Here is a 6,407-nt window from a genome sequence, read left to right on the forward strand (position 1 = left end):
AAAATTTTGTATGGAACCACAAAAGACCTTGAATAACCAAATAAATCTAGAGCAGAAAGAACAAAACTAAAAGCATCATACGACCTGACTTCAAAATATATAAAGCTATGGTAATCAAAAAAAGCATAGTAGTGGCATAAAAATGGACACATAGGGTCGGCAAAGCCTGAGTCCTGTCCTGTCGCCCTCCTCCCGGGACAGCATGAACTTCACCACTCACTCCACCTTCTCCACCAACTACCGGTCCCTGGGCGATGTCCAGGCGCCTAGCTAGGGCGCCTGGCCAGTCAGCAGAGCAGGCAGCGTCTATGCAGGCGCCGGGCGCTCTGGTTCCCGGATCTCCGTGTCCCGCTCCACCAGCTTCCGGGGAGGCATGGGGTCCAGGAGCCTGGCTGCCGGGATGGCCGGGGGTCTGGCAGGGATGGGAGGCATCCAGCAAGAGAAGGAGACCGTGCAAAGCCTGAGCGACCGCCTGGCCTCCTACCTGGACAGCGTGAGGAGCCTGGAGACCGAGAACCCGAGGCTGGAGAGCAAAATCTGGGAGCACTTGGAGAAGAAGGGACCCCAGGTCAGAGACTGATGCCATTACTTCAAGACCATGGAGAACCTGAGGACTCAGATCTTCGCAAATACTGTGGACAATGCTCACATAATTCTGCAGATTGACAATGCCCGCCTTGCTGCTGATGACTTTAGAGTCAAGAATGAGACAGAGCTGGCCATGCACCAGTCTGTGGAGAACGACATCCATGGGCTCTGCAAGGTCATTGATGACACTAATGTCACTCGGCTGCAGGTGGAGACAGAGATAGAGGCTCTCAAGGAGATCTGCTCGTCATGAAGAACCACAAAGAGGGCCTGCTGAACCTCAAGGTCAAGCTGGAGGCCCGGATTGCCACCTACCGCTGCCTGCTGGAAGATGGTGAGGACTTCAATCTTGGTGATACCCTGGATAGCAGTAACTCCACGCAAACCATCCAAAAGACTACCACCCGCCAGACAGTGGGTGGCAAAGTGGTGTCTGAGACCAAGGACACCAAAGTTGTGAGGCATTAAGCCAGCAGAAGCAGGGTACCCTTTGGGGAGCAGGAAGCCAATAAAAAGTTCAAAGGTCATTGGATGTCAAAAAAGAAAGAAAGAAAGAAAAAGACCCATAGACCAACTGAACACAGTAGAAATCCCAGAAATAAATCCACACATTTACAGCCAACTGACTTTTGACAAAGGTGCCAAGAACATACAATGGAGAAAGGACATTGTCTTCAATAAATTGTGTTGGGAAAACTAGATATTCACGTGCAGAAGAATAAAATTAGACCTTTATCTTACACCATTTGCAAAAATCAACTCAAAATAGATAAAAGACTTAAATATAAGAGCCAAAGCAATGAAACTGTCTGAAGAGAACACTGGGCAAAGTCTCCATTATATTGATCTGGACAATAATTTTTTGACTTAAAAAGCACAGGCAACAAAAGCAAAAATAGGCAAATGGGATTCCATTAAACTAAAGTGCTTCTTCACAGTATAGGAAATGATAAACAGAGTGAAGAGATAACCTACAGAGTTGGAGAAAGTATTGGCAAACTATATATCTGATAAGGGTTAATACCCAAAGTGTATAAGGAATTCAATTAAATAAAAAGAAAGTAATCCAATTTAAAAAATGGACAAAGAACCTAAACTGACATTTCTGAAAAGAAGACGTACAAATGTTCAATGGGCATATGAAAATATGCTCAATGTCACTAGTCATCAGGGAAATGCAAATTAAAACCACAATGAGATATCACTTCACTCCTGTAAGAATGCCTATTATCAAAAACACAAATGAGAACAAATATTGGTGAGGATATAGAGAAAAGGGAATTCTTTTACATCGTTGGTGAGAATGTAAATTAATACAGCCACTATAGAAAATAGCACGGATGTCCCTCAAACAATAAAAATAGAACTACCATACGATTCAGCAATCCTACTAGTAGGTGTATAAACCAAAGAAATGAAATCAATATGTCGAAGAGATATCTATACTCCCATGTTTATTCACAATAGCCAAGATATGGAATCAATCTAAGTGTTTATCCATGAATGAATGGGTGAAGAAAATGTGATATATATAAATATATACTATGGAATACTATTCAGCCATAAAAAGAAGGAAATTCTGTTATTTATGACAACATGAATAAACCTCTATGACATTCTGATAAGTGACATAAGCCAGGCACAGGAAAACAAATACCATAGGATCTCACTCATATATGGAATCTAAAATTGTTGATCTCATAGAAGCAGAAAAGAATCTTGTTTACCAGAGGCTGGGCTGGTTGGCAGGGAGTGGGCGAGGGGGCGATTCGGAGAGATGTTGGTCAAAGGATACAAAATTACAATTAGAAGGAATAAGTTCAAGAGATCTGTAGCATGATGACCATAGTTAATGACCATATATTGTATTTTTGAACAATGCTCTCCATAAAATAACTACGTGAAGTAACTTATATTTTAGTTAGACTTAGTCATTTCACAATGTTTATATACTTCAAAGTATCATGTCGTACCTAATAAGTACATACAATTTTATTTGTTAGTTTAAAATACATAAATAAATTTGAAAAAATAACCAAATACTATCAATCTGAGAAAAGAAAAGAAATAACTCAGTTTGAGCTCTCTCACAAAAAGATGAATTATTATCAGTGATTTTGGACAATTGTGACTCTCAGATATGAGGGTAACATGGGGCTCTGAAGAGAAGATGGCAGTTAGGATTAAGACAGAGTGGTGGTATGGCTGAAGATTTGAATTCTACAGTTGGGTAAACCATTTATATCATGGTCCAATACTTCCTGACTATGTGACCTTGGGAAACTTATTTAACTTCCTAAGCCTTGATTTCCTCATTTCAAGAAGGAAATCAATAAATCTCATTTTATGGAGTTTTAGTGAGGAAGATGTGATATGTTAATTGTAACAAAATCCTTAGTTCACAGTAGGTATTTAACGAATGGTAGTATTATTGGCTATTATCATTTAAGTCATACAGAGAGTAGAGATGTCAAGCAAAAGATGATGTGTGAAAACCCTGACTGCACATTTACTCAGCATGAAACTGGGGCACATGTTTGTAGTAATTCAAATCTCTGCAAGTAAGGTATTTGTGGCAACAAATCAATGAGGAAATTGAATTTATTTTGTAGAAAATAGAAAAGACTGCTGAGAGATGGTAATAATCCCATGTTAAGTAGGTGTCAACCTACTTTCTCTTCTTCTTCTCTTCCACCTCAGCAGTGGCACAGTGGCCTCAGAAAGGGAACTGGATCCCTCATGCAACAGATCAGCCACTAACTAGTTAGTTGTGTCACTCAGTCCTTCTGGTCTTCAATTTTGTATCTATAAGGGAATATGTGGTCTAGGTGTCTTTGCCAAAACTCATGTTGGAACCTTAATTCCCAGTACAACCATATTGGGAGGTCATGTCTTTAAGAGATCATTAGGTCGTTAAAATAGATTAATATTTTTTTCAAGAAACTGAAATAGTTCTTATGGAAATGGATTAGTTTTTCTAGGAATGAATTTGTTTCTGCCAGAACGGGTTGTTACAAAGTGAGGTTGACTCTCATGTTTGACCTCTTTGCACATGCTCACTTCTTCTACTTCTTCACCATGTTGTAACACAACATGATACCCTTCCCAGAAGCCAAGCAGATGCAGTTGCCATGCTTCTTGGACTTCCCAGCTTCCAGAATTGTGAGCAAAAAAAGTCTTTTCTTTATAAATTACCCAGTCTCAGGTATTCTGTTATAGCAACACAAGACAGACTAAGACACCTTCCTTCAAGAAAACAAACTAAAAGATTCTGTGGAGAAGATTCTCTTAGCCTTTGGCATTTTCATATAATGTGTTGATCACATGAAATAATGGATATAGAAGACTTGCTTTTCTGACGCTGCGCAACGGTCTTAATATTCACTATTTTAGCTTCTGACTGGCCTTCCTTCTCAGATCTAGGCCAATACTGCCCAATCCCTAGTAAATACATACATCCAGTCCCCTCCAATCCTAAAAACACAAGGAAAACACCCTCTCTTGATCCCGATCTCCCATCTAGTTATTCCTCTGTTTTCTCCTTTCTTTCCAGTCAGCCTTCTTGAAACAAGAGATATAGTATTTTCCTTTAATATTCCGGGGACTGAATCAGTGATTACTTGACCACTGCCTGGCTTTCTTAGGGCTAGCCTACTCTTGCTGCTTTGGGAGCCAGAACTGTAAAAGTAAATCCTATAGCATTTGAATTTGTTTGAAATGCAATTCTTGTTTTATTCTGTGTTTTGTGAACATCCATAGATAAGTACAGATAAATGCAAGAAAAAAATGGAAAATCTTAGAAGTCAGTTGGTGTGGTGTTTAAGGAAATTATTGGCTAAAACTCTTCTTCTGACCAAATCCCAAGTTAATTAATGAGTTCTTCCTATAAGACAGTGAGTGAAAAGTTCAGAACACCAAGGGACAGATTCAGCTAGAAAGGCTCTTCAACAAAACCCCTTCTATTTCTACTTAAGATTATATAAAGTGATTATTACATATTATTCCCATTAGTTTCTCCGTTCTTGCTTGTGTGGCTTCTTTCCTCGAATTACTTAAGAAACTTAAAGAATGAAGACAGCCCTATGTATTAGTCCATTCTTGCCTTGCTATAAAGAACTACCTGAGATTGGGCAACTTATAAAGGAAAAAGTTTAGTTGACTCATATGTCTGCAGGCTGTACAAGCAGCATGGCTAAAGAGGCCTCAGGAAATATACAATCATGGTGGAAGGCCAAGGGGAAGCAGGCACGACTTACATGGCTGGAGCAGGAGGAAGAGAGAGCAAAGTGGGAGGTGTCACACACTTTTAAACAACCAGATTGCCTGAGAACTCACTCCTTGTCACAGGAACAACAAGGGGCAAATCCACCTCCATGATCCAATCACCTCCCACGAGGCCCCTCCTCCAACACTGGGATTACAATTCGACATGAGATTTGGGCAGGGACACAAATCCAAACCATATCACCCTATAAGAGGTTTATCTGTGATTAAGCTCCATGATGCAATCTAGTCCAATGCTCCTTTTTTTGTGTACCAAATACCAACAATGATATTACCTTTCCTTTCACATTTAGGACGCTGAGAAGTATATTTCCTTTCTTCTCTCATAGAAATATTCAAAGCTGTAAGCATGTAAAAGTTCTCACGACATTGAGGGAGATAAAATGATTGAAAACTATTGCATGATTTTGCTTCCTTCTGATAGTAAGGTATATAAATTACTTCAGAGGAATAAAAGAGCAAGTTTTATGTTTTAGTGCTACCCTGCAGATGGCTCATCTTTATCCCAGAGAAGGCCTTGGCATAGTTTTCTAGGAGCCTGACAAAGAGAGACACAAATGGAGAAGGTAAACTTTCATGTTTTAACATATTTTTCTTAAGAAGTGGTGAGATCATGAGGAAATTACACATATAGACACACACGCGCGTGCACATATACATACACACACGCGCGCACATATACGTACACACACACGCGCGCGTATATATACGTATACACATGTGCGTGTGTGTACATATACATAATTTTCAAATGAAAATTTAAAACCAGTGAAGTACGTGAATGAAGAGGTGAGGAAACGGAGACTTTGAATTGCTTAAATTCTCTATTCAAGAAGCTTGGCTGAGAGGAAAGGAGATAGCAAAATAATGAGGGAGGAGCAGAAAATCAAGGGAGAGTGTTTTGCTTGTGTTTTTAGGATTGGAGAAGCTTGACTTTGCTTACTGAGGGAAGAATCTATCAGTGAGGATAGACTAAGCTACTGGGGAGAGAGAGAATGTGGAGGAAACTAAAACCTTGGGAAGGTGAGCTAGGATTCCAAAGAAAGGGGAAAGTGAAAAGAAGGGGCTACCTAGATTTAGGCTTTGTAGAGATGGTGTGTATGAGGGAGGTGAGACAGGGATTGGCTATAGTGTTTTTGTTTGATTGAGATGTAAGTGAGTCTGAGAGAAGGCTGCCCACAAGTTGCTGTTTATCTGAGAGAAAATGGAACCATGAAGAGACTAAGGGTGGTTCTCAAAAATTTCAAAGAGCAAGCATAATTATTTCAAACTTAATTTTGTTATAATATTTGTTACTCATGGCCTTCAGTCTTCCTTTGGGCAATGTATAAAGTTACTGACATAAAAATGATTGAATTATAAACTTGTGTTAAAATGAAGAACTCTTTTCTCCTCTGTCATGTTAAGAAATAATTTTTAAAAGTATCTTTATATATAAGAAATATTTCATAAGCAAATTGCTCTTTTAAAGAGTTCTTGGCCATATTAGACGTATTATGCATGTACTGACTTTTCATGAATGTTCCATATTCATC

General features: G+C 39.4%; 1 pseudogene; it reads left to right on the forward strand.

The window, feature by feature from the left end:
* Positions 1-202: 202 nt before the first annotated feature.
* LOC144341289 (keratin, type I cytoskeletal 18 pseudogene) lies at positions 203-1,056 on the forward strand (annotated as a pseudogene).
* Positions 1,057-6,407: the final 5,351 nt, after the last annotated feature.

The sequence above is a fragment of the Macaca mulatta genome, chromosome 6 (assembly GCF_049350105.2).
Source record: "Macaca mulatta isolate MMU2019108-1 chromosome 6, T2T-MMU8v2.0, whole genome shotgun sequence".
Lineage (NCBI taxonomy): Eukaryota > Metazoa > Chordata > Mammalia > Primates > Cercopithecidae > Macaca > Macaca mulatta.